The sequence below is a fragment of the Sus scrofa genome, chromosome 14 (genome assembly GCF_054392235.1).
Source record: "Sus scrofa isolate SSC_HxYL_T2T_F1_AM1 chromosome 14, Sscrofa_HxYL_maternal_Yorkshire_Landrace_v2.0, whole genome shotgun sequence".
Classification (NCBI taxonomy): domain Eukaryota; kingdom Metazoa; phylum Chordata; class Mammalia; order Artiodactyla; family Suidae; genus Sus; species Sus scrofa.
The window spans coordinates 7,046,491-7,070,886 of record NC_139396.1 but is presented as its reverse complement, the minus strand read 5'-3'; the positions used below and the strand labels follow the sequence as shown (position 1 = coordinate 7,070,886).

At 41.7% G+C, this 24,396-nt stretch overlaps 1 protein-coding gene across 1 annotated transcript in view; it reads left to right on the top strand.

The window, feature by feature from the left end:
* LOC146396272 (uncharacterized) overlaps positions 1–24,396 on the top strand; it is a 93,509-nt gene that overhangs the window by 53,368 nt on the left and 15,745 nt on the right. Inside the window, exons 6-9 of the mRNA XM_084996796.1 lie at positions 10,343–10,416; positions 11,658–11,794; positions 18,736–18,869; positions 22,750–22,839. The gene's annotated coding sequence lies outside the window, so the exon portion shown is untranslated. The remainder of the gene's footprint in view (positions 1–10,342; positions 10,417–11,657; positions 11,795–18,735; positions 18,870–22,749; positions 22,840–24,396) is intronic.

Here is a 24,396-nt window from a genome sequence, read left to right as displayed (position 1 = left end):
CACCTCAGACTCAACTACCTACACAAACGAGCTCCAGTATCTTATTCACTCCTACGACTTCACTTGGAAAGACATTTGTGTTATCCTTAGCTGTTTTCTGTCCCCTGAAGAAAGGGAATAAATTTGTCTGGCAGCCCAAGCCCATGCAGACACCTTACATACCAAGATCCTGCTAAAAGTCCTGTTGGAACTCTAGCTATCCCTTGTGTGGATCCTAATTGGAACTATCAGATAGACTCCCAGGACAGTGGCTCGAGAGGCCACCCTAACTCTTGCCTAATAGAAAGAATGAAGTCCTCATTAAAAATAGTTACTTAGGATAAAATTAGAGAAATAATGCAGGAACCCCAAGAAAATCCAGCCATTTTTATGTCAAGGCTTATAGTATACTACCCTAAGTATCCTACCCTAAATCTAGAAAGTCAAGAGAGATAAATTCATTTGCATATGCATTTCATCTCCCAATCAGCACAAGATATTAAAAAAATATGTGGAAACTAGAGGACGGTCTTTTGTTCCCACCAAGGGATCTCATTAAAGCTGCCTTTAATGGTCTTTAATAATGCCGAGGAAGAACATAAGGCCCCTAAACTAAAGAGGTCCATGACTGAATATCAGCTTCTTGCTTCTGCCATATAGGGAAATCCTCAAAAACAAACCATGGACCCCCTGAGGCATACAAACTTACAGAACAACCTCCCCTCCCAGGGCCTATTTCAAAGGTGGCTTAGAGGGGCATTGGGCAAATGAATGCCATAACCCAAAACCCTGCCAGGCCCTTCTCCAAAATTCAGTCAGAATGGACATTGGAAAGTGGACTGTGGGAAGCCAGGACAGCCCACCATCTCCTCCACAAAACCTACCTTGGAGACCATCAACATGAACAACCTGTTGGGCCTGGCCATGGAGGATGGGTGGGGCCTGAGGCCACCAGGCCCCAGCTTCCTACCACCACTCTGGAGCCTCAGGGAGCTCTGGCAGGAGCAGATAAGATTATTTTGTTCTTATTGGACTTGGGGGCATTATACTCGGTATTACCTATTTTACAGGGTCTTACCTACACCTCCCCTACTTCTATCATGGGGGTAAAGTGGTTGCCCACTACACCCCAACAGACTGGACCTTTACTTTGCACACTTGTAAACACCACTTTCTGCCACCTAATTCCTAGGTATTCCCACATGGGCTATGCTTATAATAGGGATGAATATTTTAACTAAGTTCCAGGGATACATTGAATTTCCTATACAACCAAACACAAACTTCCTATATCTGGGCCAGTCAGATTTGGGGCCCACTCCCCCAGTCATTCCCACCTCCCCTCGGATGTCAATCCCATTGTTTGAGACACCCATATACCCTCCATTGCTAGACATCATTCTCCAATTCTCATAAGACTAAATGATCTTCCTAAATATCCTATCCAATCTCAATATCCTATTAGCCTAGAAGCACAGAGAGAATGAAAGCGTATAATTCAGCTTCTCCTCAAGGCCAATGTCCTCAAACCTATTCACTTTCTGTTCAATATTCCTATCCTTCCTGTACAAAAACTAGACAGATGCTTCCGATTAGTTCAGGATCTTGGCCTCATCAATCTGGTACTCCTTCCCATTAACACAGTGGTCCCAAGTCCCTATACTCTTCTGTCTTGTATACCTCCTAACACTCCTCATTTCTCAGTTCTTGACCTAAAAGATGCCCTTTTTACCCTTCCTCTACACCCTTCATGCCAGGAATTATTTCCATTCACATGGACTGACCACAATATTCTTTCAGACCCTCAGTTAACCTGGACAGTCCTTCCTCAGGGTTTTAGAGACAGCCCACATTTCTTTGGCTAACCCTCAGCCACAGATCATAACCACTCAGGGTACTGGAGGGCCAACTCACCCACCAGTGGAGCAGACCCATCAGCCACAACTGGGGCCATTTAATTTCTGGGCTCCTCCTGACATGGAGAACTGGCCAGAGGGCCCTGACCAGGGAGAGGGAAAAGAGACTTTGTTGGCCCTTTGCCTCTCCCTTTCCCATTTTTCTTTCTTTTTTTAATTAATTAAATTTTTTTAAATTTTTTCTTCCACTGTACAGCACGGGGAGCAAGTTACTCTTACATGTATACAATTTTTGCCACCCTTGGTTCTGTTGCAATATGAGTATCTAGACATAGTTCTCAATGCTACTCAGCAGGATCTGCTTGTAAATCTGTTCTAAGTTGTATCTGATAACCCCAAGCTCCCGATCCCTCCCACTCCCTCCCTCTCGCATCAAGCAGCCCCACAAGTCTATTCTCCAAGTCCATGATTCTCTTTTCTGTGGAGATGTTCATTTGTGCTGGATATTAGATTCCAGTTATACATGATATCATATGGTATTTGTCTTTGTCTTTCTGGCTCATTTCACTCAGTATGAATCTCTAGTTCCATCCATGTTGCTGCAAATGGCATTTTGTCATTCTTTTTTATGGCTGAGTAGTATTCTATTGTGTATATATACCACCTCTTCCAAATCCAATCATCTGTTGATGAACATGTGGGTTGTTTCCATGTCCTGACTATTGTGAATAGTGCTGCAATGAGCATGCGGGTGCATGTGTCTCTTTTAAGTAGAGTTTTGTCCGATCATATGCCCAAGAGTGGGATTGTGGGGTCATATGGAAATTCTATGTATAGATTTCTAAGGTATCTCCAAACTGTTCTCCATAGCGGCTGTACCAGTTTCCATTCCCACCAAGAGGGTGGGAGGGTTCCCTTTTCTCCACACCCCCTCCAGCACTTGTTATTTGTGGACTTATGAATGATGGCCATTCTGATTGGTGTGAGGTGGTATCTCATGGTAGTTTTGATTTGCATTTCTCTTATAATCAGCGATGTGGAGCATTTTTTCATGTGTTGGCTGGCCATTTGTATCTTCCTTGGAGAACAGTCTATTCGGGTCTTTTGCCCATTTTTGCATTGGTTGATTGGCTTTTTTGCTGTTGAGTTGTATAAGTTGCTTATATATTCTAGAGATTAAGCCCTTGTCGGTTGCATCATTGGAAACTGTTTTCTCCCATTCTGAAAGTTGTCTTTTTGTTTTCTTTTGGGTTTCCTTTGCTGTGCAAAACCTTTTCAGTTTGATGAGGTCCCATGGGTTTATTTTTGCTCTAATTTCTATTGCTTTGGGAGACTGACCTGAGAAAATATTCATGCTGTTGATGTCCAAGAGTGTTTTGCCTATGTTCTCTTCTAGGAGTTTGATGGTGTCCTGTCGTATATTTAAGTCTTTCAGCCACTTGGAGTTTATTTTTGTGCATGGTGTGAGGGTGTGTTCTAGTTTCATTGCTGTTCATGCAGCTGTCCAGGTTTCCCAGCAATGCTTGCTGAATAGACGTTCTTGTTCCCATTTGATGTTCTTGCCTCCCTTGTCAAAGATTAATTGACCCTAGGTGTCAGGGTTTATTTCCGGGTTCTCTCTTCTGTTGCATTGGTCTGTCTGTCTGTTTTGATACCAGTACCACACTGTTTTGGTGACTGTGGCTTTGTAATATTTCTTGAAGTCTGGGAGAGTTATGCCCCCTGCTCGGTTTTTGTTTCTCAGGATTGCTTTGGCAATTCTGGGTCTTTTGTGGTTCCATATAAATGTTTGGATTGTTTGTTCTAGTTCTGTGAAAAATGTCCTGGGTCATTTGATAGGGATTGCATTGAATCTGTAGATTGCTTTGGGTAGTATGGCCATTTTTACAATATTGATTTTTCCAATCCAGGAACATGGAATATCTTTCCATTTCTTTACATCTTCTTTGATTAAAGTTTTATAGTTCTTGGCATATAAGGTAAAGGTACCTCCTTGGTCAGGTGTATTCCGAGGTATTTGATTTTGTGAGGTGCAATTTTAAAAGGTATCGTATTTTTGGATTCCTTTTCTAATATTTCATTGCTGGTATACAGAAATGCGACTGACTTCTGACTGTTAATCTTATATCCTGCTACTTTACTGAATTTATTAATCAGTTCCAGTAGTTTTTGGGTTGAGTCCTTAAGGTTTTCTATGTAAAGTATCATGTTGTCTGCATACAGTGATTGTTTGATCTCTTCTCTTCCTAAATGGATGCCTTTTATTTCTTTTGTTTGTCTAATTGCTGTGGCCAGGACTTCCAAAACTATGTTGAAGAGCAGTGCTGAGAGTAGGCATCCCTGTCTTGTTCCAGATTTGAGTGAGAAGGCTTTCAGTTTTTCCCCATTGAGTTTTATATTTGCTGTGAGTTTATCATAAGCGGCTTTGATTATGTTCAGGAATGCTCCCTTGATACCTACCAATGGACAGATCCTCTAGACAGAAAACCAATAAAGCAACAGAGATCCTGAAGGAAACAATAGAAGTTAGATTTAATTGATATCTTCAGGACACTACATCCAAAAGAATCAGAATACACATTCTTGTCAACAACACATGGAGCCTTCTCAAGAATTGACCACATATTGGGACACAAAGCTAACCTCAATAAATTTAGGAGCATAGAAATTATCTCAAGTATCTTCTCTGACCACAATGCCATGAAACTAGAAATCAACCACAGGAAAAGAAATGAGAAAAAACCTACTACATGGAGACTAAACAACATGCTACTAAAAAACCAATGGGTCAGTGAGGAAATCAAGAAGGAAATTAAAAATACCTTGAGATAAATGATAATGAAGACACAACCTCTCAAAATCTATGGGATGCCACAAAAGCAGTGCTCAGAGGGAAATTTATAGTGATACAGGCCTTTCTCAAAAAAGAAGATCCCAAATTGACAGCTTAAACTTCCATCTAAGCAAATTAGAAAAAGAGCAAAAAAGACCTAAAGTCAGCAGAAGGAAGGAAATTATAAAGATCAAAGAAGAATTCAATAAATTAGAAATTCAAAAATACAATAGAGAAAATTAATAAAACCAAGAGCTGTTTCTTTGAAAAGGTAAACAAAATTGACACATCCCTGGCCAGACTCACTAAAAAGAGGAAAGAACTCAAATATAATTAAAAATGAAAAAGGAGAAATCACAACAGATACTGCAGTAATACAAAAAAACCATACGAAAATACTATGAACAACTCTATGCCAACAAATTTGACAATCTGGAAGAATCGGACAAATTTCTAGACTCTTACAGCCTGCCAAAACTGAATCAAGAAGAAACAGACCAACTGAACAGACCAATCACTAGAAATGAAATTGAAGAAGTCATAAAAACACTCCCTACAAATAAAAGTCCAGGGCCATCTGGCTTCACAGGCGAATACTATCAAACATATAAAGAGGATCTAGTGCCCATCCTCCTTAAAGTCTTTCAAAAGGTTGAAGAAGAAGGAACACTCCCACCATTCTACGATGCCATCATCACCCTAATTCCAAAACCAGACAGAGATAACACCAAAAAAGAAAACTATCGGGCCAATATCTTTGATGAATATAAATGCAAAATTTCTCAACAAAATCTTAGCCAGCTGAATCCAACAACATATCCAAAAATTATACACCATGACCAGGTAGGGTTCATCCCAGGTTCACAAGGATGGTTCACCATATGCAAATCAATCAACATCATACACCACATTAACAGAAGTCAAAAATCATATGATCATCTCCATAGATGCAGAAAAAGCATTTGACAAAGTCCAACATCCATTCCTGATCAAGACCCTCTGTTTCTTTTTTGAAATAAATTCTATGTCTTTGTCTATATTCTTCGTTTATTCATTCACCACCTTCCACCTTGCTGACTTCCTTTTGTTAATTATGTGTGTTCTTCTTTTGCTATTTCAGAATACCTAAGGTAGTTGTTTAAAATGTTCATCTAGGAGTTCCTGTTGTGGCTCAGTTGTTAACAAATCTGACTAGGAACCATGAGGTTATGGGTTTGATCCCTGGCTTTGCTCAGGGGTTAAGGATCCAGCATTGCTGTGAGCTCTGGTGTAGGTTGCAGATGTGGCTTGGATCCTGCATTGCTATGGCTCTGGAGTAGGCCAGTGGCTATAGCTCCGATTAGACCCCTAGACTGGGAATCTCCATATGCCATGGGAGCAGACCTAGAAAAGGCAAAAAGACAAAAGAAAAAAAAAAAAAAAAGAAAAAGTTCATCTAGCCACTGTGAAGCCTATGCTTCTTTATCCTCATTCGCTTCAGATTTATTAATGTTCCTTTGAATGAGCAACATCTACCTTTTTATTTCTATATTTTGTGAGCATTTATCAAAAGTTGCATATGCAGGAGTTCCCGTCGTGGCGCAGTGCTTAACGAATCCAACTAGGAGCCATGAGGTTGTGGGTTAGGTCCCTGGCCTTGCTCAGTGGGTTAAGGATCCGGCGTTGCCGTGAGCTGTGGTGTAGGTTGCAGAGGCGGCTCGGATCCCACGTTGCTGTGGCTCTGGTGTAGGCCGTCGGCTACAGCTCCGATTCCACCCCGAGCCTGGGAACCTCCATATGCTGTGGGAGCGGCCCAACGAAGTAGCAAAAAGACAAAAAATAAAAAAATAAAAAAATTAAAAAAATTTAAAAAAAGTTGCATATGCAGGAAAAAAAAAAAAAAAAAAAAAAACGCCACGTTACCCAGTCTTGTATCTTGGATATGTGCAAATGAAGACTTTTACTAAACAGAGCAGTGCTCTCAGGTCTTTTCTGAGTATGTGCCTTAACTGGGAGTGTGTGTGTGCTTCCCCAGCGCCTTAATCCTCTCCCCCACACACAGTTGCTTTTAAGTATTTAATTTCCCTAAAAACCTCACCTTTGTCTTCTTGACCCTTACATGTTTTATTGCATTCTTCTGTCAGTCATCTCTGACCTCCACATGTGTGCAGGTCTACAGTTGCCATGAACTTCTCCTTTGCCATTGAATCCATCATCATTTTACTGATATGTAAAGTGTCCCACCATCCCTATCTCAGCTTCAAGTCATGTGAGACAGAAATCAGATTCTGGAGACAGTGCCTGGCCTGCCAAACCCTGCAATCAAGTTGCACTCTTGTATTTCTCCCAATGGAGGACCAGTGGTTGGGTCTTCTACTGCACCATATTCATTCACAATGGGTGAGGAATAGAGGAGGCAGAATATCATGGAATTTGCTATCATTTTGAGTGTGACCCTTTCTCAATTGGCTATTCACTTGATTGCTTCAGATTACTCTTTGTCTTCTAGAGCTTCCACAAAGCTATTCTTACCTGATTGTTTCCTTGATATTTTCATGGGGTTAAAGACCTGGAGCCTCCTAATCTGCCATCTTGCCTATACCACTCCTCTCCTTCATTTCTGAAAGGTAGTTTTATCAGATACAGAATTCTTGGTTCATAGTTCTTCTTTTTCATTCCCTAAATATGAAAATCTACTAGGCTTTTTCCTTGATGCTTTCAAAATTCTCTTTGTCATGTGTTTTGTCAATTAACTATAGTATCTGTGTAGACCTGTAGTTTATCTTGTTGGAGTTCATTGAGTTTCTTGGATGTATACATTCATGTATTTCATCATATTTGAGGAGTTGGGGCATTTTTCTCCCAATATTTTCCCTGACTTCTGATTCCCTTTTCTGGGTGTAATTCCTATTATATGTATCATGTGGATTCCTATTATATGTATGTTGGCCTACTTAATGGTGTCCTATATGTCTGTTACATTCTGCTCAATATTGTCCATTCTTGCCTCTCTCCACTCCTCAGAGTGGATAGCCTCAGTCAGTTCTTCTTCAAATAGGCCAATTCATTATTCTGCCAGCTCAAATCTGTTAGTAATTCCCCCAATGCCTTTTTAATTCCCAGCTGTACTTTTCAACACTAGAATATACATTTGATTCCTTTTTGTAATTTCTGTCTCTCTATTAGCATTCTCCATTTGGTTAGGCACCAGTTTCCTGAGTTTTTTTTAGTTCTTTGTCCCAAATTTCACTTTGTACTATGGGAATATATAAGAGAGTGACTAAAAGTCCTTGTAATGCCTCACCGCATGAATCATATTTCCTTTTTTAATTTCCATACCTCATAATTCTTTGTTGAAAACTTTTGTGTTAAAAAATGTAAGGAGACATTGTAGAAATCAGATTCTCCCTTCTCATCATGATTTGATGTTAATGCTGTTTGTTTGGTTGTTGTTGGTGGTGGTATGGCTCCTGTTTCTTCAAGTCCAGCTTGCATTTGGGAAGATGTAATGATTGTTACTGGTTGGAAGTTTTCTGATATGAGATGCCTATACTGTTTTGGGAATAAGATTGCAAATTAATATAAAGTGTTACTTTGAGATAAATTCTCATGTTCCATTCTACGAACATTTAAGATTCAAATATTTAACAAAGACTATTAAATACATGGTGACCTAGGACTTTTCCTTTTAAAAGTATTTGATTGGGAGTTCCCCTCATGGCTCAGTAGAAATGAATCTGACCAGCATCCATGAGGACACAGGTTCAGCCCCTGGCCTTGCCCACAGGTGAAGGATTCAGCATTTCCATGAGCTGTGGTGTAGGTCACAGGTGTGGCTCAGAGCTGGCATTGCTGTAGCTGTAGTGGAGGCCAGCAGCTAGAGCTCTGATTCTACCCCTATCCAGGGAACCTCCATATGCTACAGGTTTGGCCCTAAAAAGACAAAAACAAAAACACAGTGTTTGTTTGGAAGTATCCAATGGTGATATATTTTTAAAATGTATCTTATATGGTTATTTCCCCCAACACACTTTTTTCTCCCAATGTACAGCATGGGGACCCAGTTACACATACATATATACATAATTTTTCTCCCATTGTAAGTATCTAGACATAGTTCTCAGTGCTACACAGCAGGATCTCATTGTTAATCCATTCCAAGAGCAATAGTTTAAACTCAAGCATCAGATCACCTCATACTCCCAATCCCTCCCACTCCCTCCCCCTCCCCCCAGGCAACCACAAGACTATTCTCCAAGTCCATGAATTTCTTTTCTGTGGAAAGGTTCATTTGTGCTGTATATTAGATAGCAGATGTGAGTGATATCATATGGCATTTGTCTTTCTCTTATTTCACTCAGGATGAGAGCCTCTAGTTCCATCCATGTTGCTGCAAATGGCATTATTTCATTCTCTTTTATATCCGAATAGGACTCCATTGTGTATATATACCACATCTTCCTTATCCACTCATCTGTTGATGGACATTTGGGATGTTTCCTTGTCTTGGCTATTGTAAATAGAGCTGCAGTGAACATGTGGGTGCATGTGTCTTTTTGAAGGAACATTTTGTCCAAATATATGCCCGTGAGTGGAATTGCTGGATCATATGGTAGTTCTATGAATAGATTTCTAAGGTACTTCCATACAGTTCTCCATAGTGGCTGTACCAGTTTACATTCCCACCAACAGTGCAGGAAGGTTCTGTTTTCTCCACACCTGCTCCAGCATTTGTTATTTGTGGACTGATGAATGATGGCCATTCTGATTGGTGTGATGTGGTATCTCATGGTAGTTTTGGTTTGCTTTTCTCTAATAATCAGTGATGAGTGGTGTTGATCATTTTTTCATGTGCTTGTTGGCCTTCTGTATATCTTCCTTGGAGATATTTTGAATAAATACACACACACTCACACACACACACACAAACACACACACACACACAGAGCCACACCATACCTTGGGCTGTCGGTGACTGCTGTATCATATGACAGGTGTACATTTATTTTCTGAGGAACTTCCACACCGTTTTCCTTAGCGGTTGTACCAATTTACATTCCCACCAACATGATAGGAGGGTTGTCTTTCCTTATTTGTAGACTTTTTGATGATGGCTATTCTGACTGGTGTGAGGTGAGACCTCATGGTAGTTTTTATGTGCATTTCTCCCATAATTATTTACACTTAGCATCTTTTCATGTGCTTTTTGGAAATCATTCTGTCTTTGGAGGAATGTGTATTTAGGTCTTCTGCCCATTTTTCAATGGATTGTTTATTTTTTAACCTGAACTATATGAACCATTTTTATATTTTGGAGGTGAATACCTTGTCAGTTGCTTCATTTTCAAGTAGTTTCTCTCATTGTGTGGGTTGTTTTTCATTTTTTTATGGATTCCTTTTCTGTGTATAAGCTTTTGAATCTATAGGTCTATTGTTTTTCCTTTTAGGGCATGGTGGCATATGTAAGTTCCCAGGCTAGGGGTGGAATTGGAGCTGCAACTGCAAGCCTACAGCACAGAAACAGCAAAGTGGGATCCGAGCCTCATCTGTGATCTATACCACAGATGCTTAATTCACTAAGTGAGGCCAGAGATCAAACCCATGTCCTCATGAATACTAGTCAGTTTCATAACTGGCTGTGCCAAAAGTGCAATTCCCAAATTCTTTATTTTTGTTTTCTTTTTCATTATTCTAGAGGGGGCATCAAAAAGGGTTTGCTGCCATACTTATCGAAGAGTGATCTGCCTGTATTCCTCCAAGAATTTTGATGTAAGTTTCTGGCCTTTCATTTCGGTCTTTAACCCATTTTGATTTTGTTTTTGTGCAGCAAAGTGTTGTATTGCTTGTATTCTTGATAAAGAATGACCCACCAGGAAATGGAGTTTCAAGGTGCAGTCCTTGCTATTTTAAATAGTCTGGATGGGGTAAGTATGAGAGAATATCCATTTGTTCTAGGCAAGAGAATTAGGGATCTAGGAGTTCCCACTGTGGCACAGTGGAAGTCAACAAACCCCTAGTCTGCGAATTTCCATATGTCATGTGTGCAGCCTTAAGAAAGGGAAAGAAGAAAGAGAGAAAAGAAGAAAGAAAAGAAAAATTAGAGCTCTTTAATACAAGGTGATAAAGGTGTGATTGAACAGATACCTACTTATGTTAGGACATAAACTATCGGATAAAGAGAAATGTAGAAAAAGATCTAGAATTTTAATATAGCTTTGTAATATTTTCCTACTTTCTATGCTATCTTCAAAGTCCAGGATGACTTCAGACTTAGGGACCAATCTGCCTAACACATGGAAGAATGAAATATAGTTTTATCAAAAGAACATTCTCTAACTGAAGATTGCAGTCTGTATTTACTCAAGAGTAATGACTTGCAATAATAACAGCTAACATTATATGACACATCCTGCTTGCTGGACACGAATCAAAGCACTTTACCTTTATTAACATATGTTAGTCTCACAGCATCCCTTGGAGATGGATGCCATTACTGCAACACTCTTACTCCATTTAAAGTTCTGTAAACAGCGTTGCAGAGAAGTTAAGTAACTTTCCCTTAAGCCATAGTTAAATAAGCCAGGATTTGAAGCCTACCTGTCTGGCTGCAGTTTCCATGCTTTCCAAACTTAACCTAAACCACTTCATATAACCCAAGTGAAAAGGTTACAGAGTAGCTACAACCATATTTAGAGGGCCTAGGACGAAGCTGCCCAGCCCTTCATAAGCAAATAGCTGGTATTTTTCAGAATTGCCCCATGGCAATTGGCTCAAGGGAAGAAGGGAAAGATCATAGAGACCAGCTGATAGATGCACAGGGTTAACCAGCTTCAAAGGGTTTAGCAAAACGTTGATGATCTTCACATGTGGAATGTACCATAAGTACAAACTGGAATCCCGCACATGAGTTTAACTCAGTCACATCTGGCCTGGATGGATGAGGATGCTGATGATTTTGGAGAGATGGCAGAGAGTGATGGCTTGAAGTGAGATCTTAATTCTCTGCTCAGGAATGGAAGCTGGGAAGCCTGGATGAAACAGGAATATTAGCCACTCGACCAGCTGGGGACTACCAACGGAACTGCCTTGATTCTCACCCCCTGTTGAAGGCAAGAATATTTAAAGCAAGCAAAGTCTGTGAAATCAGGTACAGAGTTTATTGTTAGAAACACAGTACACTTAGCTATGTTGTCTGTTTGTCTAAGGCAGAGGCAAAGCAGTAGGATACACACAAAGGAGGAGTGAGAATGCAATCATCCCCATCATTGAGGAGTGTCCCAGAGAAGTGATTTAAAACACTTAGGGAAGTTCGTCTGGGTCTTTGTTTCCCATTGGCCAAAGTTCTTATTTCATTTTTCACACCTGATCGGACCCAGGCCCTCCCCAATATGCGTGCACATCTTTTGGTCAAGATGGATTCCTCACTGGCAGTAACATAGCCTAAGTTTTTATTGGCTGGTGACCCCTCCCTTTCTGACCCAGAGGAGTCTTTCTGTGCATGTGAAGTTGGTTCTCCTTCGCCCTAAGGATAGGAAGTGTGTGACCTCTTTATCTTTGACCCAAGCAGGGCTTAGGCCCTAAATGCCCATGATGTGTTCATTGCTTTAAGTGTCCAAAAAGGCCAATTCCACTTCTTTAACTTGTTCTTGCATTTTTATCTTCAGGTGTAAATAGGTGGCTGATAGGAAATGTTTATGCTCGATCCCATCTATCTCCTGACTCACGGAGAGGCTGATTTGGGAGGAAAGTGTCCTCCATACTCCCAGAGAGACACTCTGAATTCCCCTGTAAGGGATATGAGGCTTTATTATCTTCCCTCAGTAGAGCATTGGCATGAATCTACAAAGGCATAAGGCCATTGTCCTTAGTTACTATCCTCTTAGTTATTATTACCCAGGACTAAAGGATGACCTGGCCAGTGTCTGCACTTCATGGACAGTTACTGCTGAAGCACACCAGAGATTAGGAATACTCCATACAACATACCCATGGAGTCATCCTTGCTTGTCTGCTAAAAGGTGATCCATTTCTAGAATTGCATGTGTTTCTTAGGACTCTTCTCGTACCCAGTGCATTAGAGCAAGATCACCAGAAGTGAAACTTAGATGGGGACACTTGGGAAAATCCTTGAAAATGTGCTCATGAACTGGGGACTGAGGAAAATAGGATAAGGCAGGGGACGAAACAGAACCTTATCCTGGTCCTCAAGGGACCTCTCTCTGGAACATGAAGAACACAGAGTTGGTCCCCCTGGAGATGAAAGGGCTCAATTTGACCCTACCCCCTGCCAGATACCAGTTTCTGCTGATAGCATAGGCTTGTGACTTCTTGAATAAGGAAGTATGTGCCTGGGTGTGGGTAATGCCCTGTGAAGGAAGCAGCTGTGAACCCTTAGCAACAACACTCAGCCACCAGGAAAGAGGCACCCCAGTGAAGGAAACCAGGTGCCACCAAGAGCCTCTGCCACAGACCTTTAAAGGGAAGGACAAAAACCATGGAGTTTGGAGTTCCCTCAGGCTCTGCAGGTTAAGGATCTGGTATTTTCACTGTTGTGGCCCTGGTTACAGCTGTGGCCCTGGTTACAGCTGTTCAGGTTCAATCCCTAGCCTAGGAAATTCCGCATGCCATAAGAATGGAAAAAAAAAAGTTAAAGAAAGAAAGAAGAAAAAAAGTGAATTCCCATTTTGATTAACCTATAAGGAACCAGACAGGTATCTATGAGGAGGTGGGTTCCACCCCTGGCCTCCCTCAGTAGGTAAAGGACCAGGCATTTCCATGAGCTATGGTGTAGGTCACAAAGGCAGGTTGGATCTGGCATTGCTGTGGCTGTGCTCTAGACCAGCAGCTGTACTTCTGATTTGACTCATAGCCCGAGAACTTCCATATGCAACAGGTCTGGCACTAAAAATAAAAATAAAGTAAAACAATGGAGCTCAAAAAACTTAGAGGAAGGGCTAAGGGCAGGACTAGAAGGAGCAAGCACTGTCTCAAAGTTAGCTTAAGCCCCCCATTCTCAATCCCCACTGTGGGCCTGGGCCTCTCATGCAAAGGAATGGTTCAGCCCCTGTAGCCATTGGAGTAAGAGATTCATGGTCTAAAAGCATAAATGAATACCCAATTCTTTCTCCAAAGCCTGCTATCCCCCCTTGTGGGAAACCCATGGGCCTCCTATATACTGGAGCTACATGTCCCTCTGTACCACCTCTTCTCCTCAGACCATTTCTTCAGAGGAGGTAGGTGGCAGGGCAGGGTAGGTGCCATTCCTAACCCCCAGCCTCCCAAGAAGGAATAAAATGTGGCTTGGTGAGGAACCCAGAAACTTCCTACATAGACTGACCAGATAGACTGTTTATCCTGCCCTTGGCTGGGCACAGCCATAAACCAGGCATTACAGTGCCTCTAAAGGATTCTGCATATTTAACAGAAGAGTGTTGTTTCCTTTCATTCAACCATTTTAACAAAGAAGTTGACAGGGTTTTTGTTCCTTTGCTTGATTCCATATGGAAGACAATTATCACCACCTGCTTAGAAGAAAGAGGTGCCACTTTCTCTTTGTATTGGCCCCAAAACACACCACACCACACATGCACAAGTATATACTAGCAAAGGGGTTCAAGTGCAGGTATACATGCATATAAGCGCACACACACACACACATCCCTTCCCTTTTAGCTCTGGCTCTGGGAGACATGACTAAAGCCAAGAGGCTTCATTGGAAACAGGGTGCCCCAGCCTCCATCTCCAGGTATTCCCAAGCTGCCCCCACCAAAGCTGGCCAAGGTCCACTCAAATTCTCCACAACTCCAGTTGAGGTACTAGAACCAGTGTTTCATCTGTTCTTCTGAAATCCATCCAGTCAAGATTTTCTAATTTCCCCAAACTACAAGCTCTGCTTTTATTCCATGCAAATCCCCCTGTACCACCAAAGCCTTCAGGCCTGTGGAGATTGATCGTGCATGATCATTCAGGGCCCAAGGCAAAAGAAAGTGGCCAGTCCCAGACTGAGCACTGGGGCACTGGCTGAGGAGGCATGGCCTGAGCTGGATATAGGAGTGGGTATCCAGCTCCTTAGCCTGTGACTAGATGACTGGGGAGGGTTTGCCTGAGGTCCTGGGTCTGGGGGCTGGCACAGGGGCAAGACTCACAGGATGAGGCCAGTGATTGCAGGGCTGGCAGTGGGGGAAGATGTCCTTCACTTGTGTTGTGGGAAGATGAGTGTGCAGCTTCTGGCTCTCATTTAGCTGTTGGAAGACTGAGGAAGTGTTGAGAATGAAGACCATTTTAAGACATATCACCCTTCACACAGGGCCAGCATTCAGAACAAAAACCCACTGATTCTTTTCATGTCTCCCAAGACAGCAAATACCATGGTGTTCTCAACAGTTGAGGGAATGCGTTATAGCAGTCTAAAAAAGGTGCTGAGAGGTGCGTGTTGGAAATGACCTGGAAGGTTTTTCCTCCATCCTTAACAAGTATTTCGTAGAGGATTACATCCTCGGTTCTCGATCATGGCATGTGGACTAGGTAGAGAAACTCAGAGACACAGTCTAGGCCAGCAATCCCTTTAAGGATTTTGGTTTGTGGTGACCCCAGTCAATCTAAGATCCTCTCTTTTCTTTTCTTCCCTTTACAAATTATTGTAAATGGGAGAATTTCCAGGAGTCACATTGTGGCACAGCAAAAATGAAGCTGACTACTATCCATGAAGTTGTAAGTTCCATATATGGCCTTGCTCAGTGGGTCAGGAACTTATGTTGCCATGAGCTACTGTGTACGTCTCAGATGTGGTTTGGATCCTGCATGGCTCTGGCTGTGGTATATGCCAGCCTCTGTAGCTCCAGATCAACCCCCAGCCTGGGAGCTTCTATATGCCACAGGTGCAACCCTAAAATACAAAAGAAAAAGAAAAAGAAATAATATTTCCACCCAAAAAAAGCTCTTAAAGATATCAAATTTGCAGGCCTTGTTCCATTACACTGCTTTTTTTAACCCTAAGATGAGGAAAAATACTGTGAACTATAAGTGCAATATACCAGGCCTTGGCAGACCTACCTGACTCACGAAACATGAGATGTGTTTAATAAACACTCTACAAAAGTGGTCAGCAAATCCAATTAACCACGGGTTTTGTGAGTGGAGGTCTGTTGGACCACAGCCACACTTGATCTTTCTGTACTGTTTATGGCAGTTTTCACATACAACAGCCAAGGTGAGTGCTTGCAACACTGACAATAAAGACTACAACACCTAAAATGTTTACAATCTGGTCCTTTACAGAAAATTACTCCTCCCATCTGGGGAAAGACCCTAGCTACCAATACTAACAAGAAGAGCTTCCAGGAAACCCCTTCCTCCATTACCTCCTCGGCAAGCCACCCAGTAAACTTAGTTTGTGTCCTCTCTCCTCCCTTCCTCAGTGATTTCCTCTCTCTCTCTGTATATGTGTGTAGGTGTTGCTAGATCTAGAGGCTCCTGAGAAATGGCCCTGATAGTCATCCACAAGTGCTGGCCCTGCTGGACTTCCACTGGGACTATGCACGTCCTTTCAGTCTTGGTGTACATATCTGGCCATCATGGGTCCCACCATGGCTGGTCTCTCAGCATTGAATGTGCTCTAGTTCAGCTCACTGAACTCTCAGGGAATTTCCTTGTTAAGCATGGCTGCCCACGTGTTCAGAACTCATGGCAGGTGTGTGCATTTCTGACCAGCAGGTTCCATACTTAGTTGTGATGCTAAGGTTCTGACAGCTGATCTTTCAGCATTTCACTCTTGTCTCCTTGTCTGTGATGTGATGGGAAGAGAAGAGCACCCACTGCCTTCCTCTTGGCTTGTTTTTATTCCCAGCTGGGTTACCAAAATCTAAGGTTAGCAAGAAACTACTCATCATTACAGACGCCCTGTTCAGTGTCTTCTGTATTAAATATGGTGATGGGCTTAAATACAGCTAACACTGCCCTTCTGGGAGCCAAAGCTTCTAATCAGACTGTTCACTCCTCATCATTTTTGTCCTTACTTCACAGTGTGGCAAAGTTTAGCTAAAAGTGATTAAAAATGACAATATCCACTTTGGGAAACCCTAAGCCTTAACACGGTTTTCCACATCCAGAAATTCCTCAATAAAAAGAGACCTAAAAATAGTTTTCAGTTAATCATACCATTTTCCAGAATGTAGGAAAAAATCAGTGTATAAACTCTGTTAAATAATCTAAAGCTGTTCTTGTACCAGTTGATATTTTCAAACCAATACCTACTTCAATAATTATACATATTCTCAAATGTTCCAAACAAAAAGCAAAAAATATCCATGCCAATGGGCTCCTTAAAGACACATCTCCTTCTCTAGCTGCAATTGTAATTGTGAGGAACTGTATAGCAGTGAGTTAAATGAATGACCACAGCACTAGGTTACAATAAAATCAAGAATGCTGTGCATTCACTGCTGTAAAACAATTAAAAAATTTTAAGACTTGGTCTATAAAGGGAAACATTTTTAGTACTAGACAACTTTCATAATATATCTTCATGATTATATCATAGTGGAAAATATACTGAGCATAATATACGTTATAATAGATTCTGACCTATTTTCCCATGAAAAGCCTAATTAACCAAAATATACCAAATTTCCAACATATGTTTTTTTGCTCAGATAAAACAACAGCAAATTTAAGATAAAATGCAAATATGCCTTATAACTGATCAGAAAATCAGTGGTTCAGTGATTTGCAGTGAGGGGTACAAATCATATGACCTTATACAGCTTCTCTATAAACAGTGTATATGAATTCTAAAAGTGTGGCCTTAAAGATTTTAACATCAAAATTGACGTGTTGTTCTTTAAAAACTTTTTGAATTTGGAGATCCCTCTGTGGCACAATGGCTTCGGGATCTGGCATTGCCTCAGCAGGCATAGGTTTCCTGGGAAATTCTGTAAGCTGTGGGAGTAGCAAACATGTTTTTTTTTTTTTTTAATTTAATATGAAAGGTTTTAATTGAAACCTTGAGAAATCCCTAATAAATGTATTTTAGCTAATGTTTTGTTATGGAAATCAGAATTTTTAAATTTAGTAAACAAATATATGTAGTTGCCATGCAATCATTTTACTTCTATTCTTTCCTACAAATATCAGGGGTCAGCAAAAATGTTCTGTAAAATATTTTAGGCTTCAAAGACGATACCTTACCTGTCGCAAATAATCAACTCTGCTGTTGCAGCATGAAAGCAGGCCCAGGCAACACCCAAACAAGTGTGACCATGTTACAGTAAAACTGTATGTACCAAAACAGATAGTGGGCCAGACTAGACCCACAGGCTGGCCTGTGCCAACCCCTATGTGCATAATCTTTTGTCTTTTTCTTTTGTTGTCTTTTTGCCATTTCTTGGGCTGCTCTCATGGCATATGGAGTTTCCCAGGCTAGGGGTCCAATGAGAGCTATAGCCACCGGCCTACACCAGAGCCACAGCAACGTGGGATCCGAACCACATCTGTGACCTACACCATAGCTCAAGGCATTGCTGGATCCTTAACCGACTGAGCAAGGCCAGGGATCAAACCCACAACCTCACGGTTCCTAGGTGGATTCACTAACCACTGCGACACGATGGGAACTCCCATAATCTTTGTTCTTTAAAAGCTTAAATTCTGGAGTCCTACATTATCAATGCAGAATTTACATTTTCTTAATAAGTTTAAGTTTATTTATGATTGAAAATTAAAGTTTTACATATCTTACATCATTTATGCATGATTATAAATGCCTACATACACACATACACAGGAATGATGATAGAAGATAAAAAAGGTGGCATATGAAAAAAGGAAGGACATGAATACTGTGACTTTGTGTATACTAGCTGTTCCCCATATGAAGAAATTAATACTGTTGGCTTTTGTACACTCAAGGAAAATAAGCTTAATTGTGGCTCACAGGAATACCTTCAATTTCCAAGAGTTGTTTTGGACTTTGATTCTGCCTGTAACCATATGCCTCAGAATTTGTGTTAGGTTTTCTAGCAGTATACTTTGCATTGGCTATGTTCCCAGGTTAAGAAGTACAGTTTCAGCAAGGTACAACTCTTGGCTCAGTTTTGCAGGATGAAGTCAGGAGTGACACAATGTCAAGATGATGAAAAACACCAAATTGGCTGAGGTTTATTGGAGCATCCTTACATCAACCACATCTTCCAGAAATGCAACTGAGATTTGTTCTTGTGGAAATGGTAAGTAAGCCCACCACCTGTTGTGGCGGGGAGATCAGTGGTCCAAACACTCTGGCACCCAGCTATTCAGTTACAGAGGATGTCCATGTGTCTTGGGGATTCCTCCAGGTGATGACCTCTCTGTCTGCTTCCAGCTAGCTGAGGTCTGTGTGCTCTTATCATAGCTTCAAACCCTCATTATATTCCAAAAGCCATACAGCTCTGATTCCAGTCTGTAACCCATGGATGGTGGAGACAGCTGATGTATGGAGAGAGCATTTAACTTGCTATCATCTAGCTGCACCCTTGTAATTTCCCTCAAGGGTAGGGATAATTCACACACTTGACAAAACTTGCAGCTACTACCACCTAATTCTTTTCATGATGTTTTTCACAAATCGAAGAACATGGGCCTGAAAGAAAGGAAAAGAGGAGGGAGGGAGAGAGAGACCAAACTTATTAAGACCCTAGAATGTCAGTGCATCTCTATGCAGAGGGAGATAAAGCAGTGAGTGTTTCTGAAAGGGAAAGGAAAGAAAAAAGAGGGGGAAGGGCAGAAATATGAAGTGTATTGGTCAGGGTTCTCCAGAGAAGTTTCAACCAATAGAAATGTGTATAGGGATAGATATTGGTTCATTTTAAGGAACTGACTCATGAGATTTTGGAGGCACATTTAACCCAAAATCTGATGGGGAGTCCAGCAGGCCTGCAGACTCAGGAAAGAATTTTGATGAGTCCAAAGGCTGTCTGCTGGCAAAATTCCTTTTTGCTCAGGGAAGATCATTCTTTGTTCTTTTACAGCCTTCAGCTGCTTTGATGAAACCCACCCATATCATAGAGGGTAATCTTTTTTACTTAAAGTGCCCAAGGATTTAAATGTTAATCTCATCCAAAACATACCTTCACAGAAACATCCAGGACATCTGATCATGTATCTGGGCACTGAGCCCCAGCCACATTGACACATAAATTAACCATCATATAAAGAGAACTCGTGGTGAGGAGAAAGGCATGTGCACAGAGAGAGATGGAGTATGTTTTTCTTCATTTCTGGTTACTCTGTTCCATCATATTGTAGCAGGAATACTTGAGTTCCAACTAACTCAAATACTGTAAAATTTACACAAAGAAAATTTCCTGAAATATGTCATAAACTTTCTTTTCTAAACCTAAAGGGTTGGAAGATATGCAAGATCAAAGCAGGAGTCTCTATCTAGTTTTTGTACTTAAAATGTACCTTTCCTCTTTGAGAAATTTAAACTTAATTTTGAGATAGTTATACATCCACATACAATTGTAAGAAATTATAGCGCTCCTGTGTACCCTTCATGGTTTTCACCAGTGGCAACACCTTGCAAATTTATAGTACAAGAGCTTAACAAAATTATTCATGTTGATACAGTCCATCGATTATATTCAGGTTTCCAAGTTTCTCATATATGAATTTTGTGTGTGTATGTGTCTGTGTGTGTCTGTGCATGAATTTACCTCATGCAATTTTATCATATGGATGTATCCATGTATTCACCGCCAAAGTAAAGGCACAAAACAAGAGTTTCATTCCCATAAGGATCCCTCATGTTGCCCTTTTAGTCACACCCACTTTTCTTCTGTCCCCTTAACTTCATCTTTAATCAAAGGTAACCCTGACGATTTTCTTCCTAATTTTATCAGCTCGAGAGTATTATATAAGTGGAATCATACAGGATGTAACCTCTCGGGATGGGCTTTTTCATTCAGTGTAACTTGCATGGCAATTTACCTAAGTTGTTATTTTTAGCAGCAGGGGCCTCTTTTTCATTGCTGAGTTCCTAATATTGAATCAACCTTGCATATGAAGAATTAATTCTACTTGGTCATAAGGTATCATTCTATATATACATGATGGATTTAAAATGCTAAACTTTTTGAGAGAGCTTGTGTGTATCTTCATGAGAGATACTCATCTATACCTTTACAGTTTTGTACTTTCTTTGTCTGCTTTTGGTATCAAATTAGTACTGGCCTCATAAAAGATTAGGAAAAGTTTCCTCTTCTAATTTCTGGAGGAGATGATGGACAGTTCTACTTCCAATGTGTTGTAGAATACTTCAGGGGAATCATCTGGACCAGGACATTTCTTTTTCAGAAAAATTTAAATTATGAATTTAGTTTCCTTAATGATTATGTAACTTTTCAGATTATCTATTTTATCAGGTATGTTGGTATCTGATTTTTGAGGGGTTGTTCCATTTTCTCTAGGACACAATTCATGAGAACAGTAAAACTGTTCATAGTAATCTCTCACTGGCATTTTAATGACTACAGGATCTATCATGAGAGCCCATTTCCCGCCTGATATTGATGATTTGTATCATGTCTATTAGTTTTGTCATAATTACAACAGGTTAATGAATTGTATTTTACCATTTGAAGAATGAAATTTTTTCCATTTTTGTTGTTTTTCTGTGTGAATTACATTGATTTCTGCTTTTATCTCTATTATTTCTATCCATCTCTTTTGAGTTTATTTTGCTCTTTCAATTTTCTTGAAGTACAAATTTAAACTACAGATTTGAAACATTTCTTAATCGCATAATCTGAGCATTTAGTGCTATAAATATTCCCCTCATCTTGGCTTCAGCAGGGTTCTACAAGTTTGATATGTTGCACTGTTTTCACTTAGTGCTATGTATTTTTTTGTTATTATCTTTGAAATGACTTCCTGTTTGACCCATCGTTTATGACTATGTGGTTAACTTTCAATGTTTTTAGAGGTTCTCCTGTTGTGTGTTTAAAAGTGTAGTTTGATTCCATTGTGGTTGAAGAATGTATTCTTCATGATTTCATTTCTCTTGAATGGGTTGAAGTGTGTTTTATTGCTCAGGATAAGGCAGAAGATTCATGAGTACATTAAACAAAACATGTAGAAGTTCCTTCATGGCTCAGGAGGTGAGAGGATCTGGCATTGTCACTGTTAGTGTGTGTAGACATTCTATAATCATGCATAAATTATGTAAGCTATTTAAAGTTTACTTTTCAATCATAAATAAATTCCAACATAGGATAGAAAGATAATGTAAATTCTACATTGATAATGTAAGATGCCAGAACTTAAGTTTTAAAAGACCAAGGATTGTGCATGTAGGGGGGAGTATATACCAGCCTTTGTGTCCAGTCTGGCCAACAGCCTGTTTAGGTAAATACAGATTTGTTTTAACATGGTCACACTTAAAAATAAGTGTTGCCTGTGGCTGCTTTCATCCTACAGCAGCAGAGTTGACAATTTAAAACAGATGAAGTATAGTCTTTAAAGCCTGAAAATATTTACATTGTGATCCTTTACAAGACATTTTCGCTGACCCCCAAAATTTGCAGAAAAGAATAGAAGTAAAGTTACTGCATTGCAAATACGTACATTTGTTTACTAAAGCTAAAACTTGATTTCCACAAGAAACATTAGATAAAATATATTCAGGTTTCACAAAGAATTGATCAGAGACCTTATGCATTAAATTAAAACCATTTTTTTTCCCTCACTGACACTGTGGCATATGAAAGTTCCCAGGAAAAACCCTAGATCCTTAACCCTCTTCACTAAAATCAGAAAATTATCACTGGTTATATAAGGTCTTGGGACTTCTTTATCAAAAGCTACCTGGGGGTGGAAGCCAGTGGGCTGGTGAGGTTGGGAACACTGAGCTCAACAGGATCTAAGTCTCTCCCAAATACATTAACCGGCCATGAAATCTGAGTCACCCATTCCCCCATTGTTTTGTCCTCACTGGGACTAAGAGGCCGCTGCCTCCACCATTTTGAACATTACAGCAACACAACTAAGACGATAGGATGCTCCCCCACCCACAAGGCACTGAAGCAGAAAGTCCTATTCTTACAGCCAAGCCTTTTCCTCTCTGACCAGGCAAACCACACAGGACACCCTGGAGGAGTGGAGGATCACCCCAGCCTGACATCCAGCCACTTCAGAGAGGCAGAGAGAAACTCTCTAGAGGTAAGGGCTGCTTCCAGCCTCCATTCTCATGACTGGTGAGTGTCCAGAGGGCTGAACGGCACAAAAGCAGCTCTCCATCCCCAGAGTGTTCAGGGATGCAGAGCATGGAACCGATGCCCCAGAAGCCCCCTAGCCCAGCAGGCTGGAGACACAGGGATGATGAGGCTGTCCCTGGGGCTAGTGAGAGCTGTGTACTCCCAGGAGCAGCCTGGGCATCCTTGTCTCTGTGGAGGAAAGACTTAGTCATTCACCTGTGGTTAGAGTCTGCCTGGAATCTCACACATGCTTCGTTCCTCTCAGATCCCCCCTCTGTCTTCTGAGGACCCATGTCTGAGGACACAGGCACATGCAAGACGACAGTGGACCAAGTGCATCTCACAACAGAATGATTTTATCCATGTTTTACATCCCCCATCGCAAAGGAGCTACTGTGCCCACCCACACACACCCAGACCCAAGTCCCCACCACCTAACCCCACCCACCCCCACGAACCTCCTGGCACTGGTCATTCTGTCTTTCCTCCCCACCCCTATGGCAGCCAGGATGGTGGCTGGGATCTGTAGGAGCCCAAGGCTTCCATGGGGGCTGCCCAGTTGGACTGGCCCCGGAAGGCTGGCCCACCGTTCCCTACTGGCTGCAGTGCCACTTCCTCCTCCTCCGTGTGACACATGGGTCACACCTGCTCCTTTTGGGCTGGGAAGGGTCAACCAGCCCCAGAGCCAGGGTGTGCCTCCCAGAGCCTCGCAGGTCAGCCCTAGGCCTGGCCAGGTCCTCAGCAGCAGCCAGGCCTCCACACCGAGCCTGCTTTCTAGACTTGGCAGCTTCCAGGGGGCCTGAGTTGAGGCCCATTCTCTGGGGCATGGGGGCCTGGGAAGCTTGCTGGGCCCTCTGCCCTGCAGTGCAGACAAGACCCGAGGCAGGGACAGGGCTCTGTGGCAGCCCCCAGGGCAGCAGGCTGTGGTGAAGGCCCAAGAGGAAGGCCAGGCTGGGGAGCTCCTCCTCATCCTCACTGAACCCGTGACCCAGCCCTGGGGCTCCACTAAGAGGAGAGGCCTCCCTGAGAACATTGCTGGCCCTGGGTGCTGATGGAGGGCCCGAGCGATTGTACGCTGGCAATGAAATGGCTGTGCTGTTCCAGCATGAGTATTCCTCTGCTCAGGTCTCTGCACTAGATGGCCTAGTCCCCCTTTTCGGAGGGACCTCGGGTCTAGGAGGGATGTTCCTGCCAGGTTCACAGCTCTAGCAGGATAGACCCTTGCCCTTAGGACAGCTCGACCACCTCCCCGTTCACACTGGACTTTTTCAGAACAACAAGGACCGGGCATGCAGAAAGCTCCGTCCTGGGCCTGAATGTCCTAAGCCTTATCTGAAGTGATACCCACTGGCTGCCATAGGCCCAGGTCCATGTTGAAAGGAGGTAGCACCAGAGAAGCAGGTCCCATTCAAACTCTGGCTCCTCACATCCGAGCAGGACCCTCTCGGACTGCTCTCCTGCACTCAATGTTATCATGGCAGTGCAGAAAGTGAGACAACTGGTCTTGCATGGTGGTGGTAGC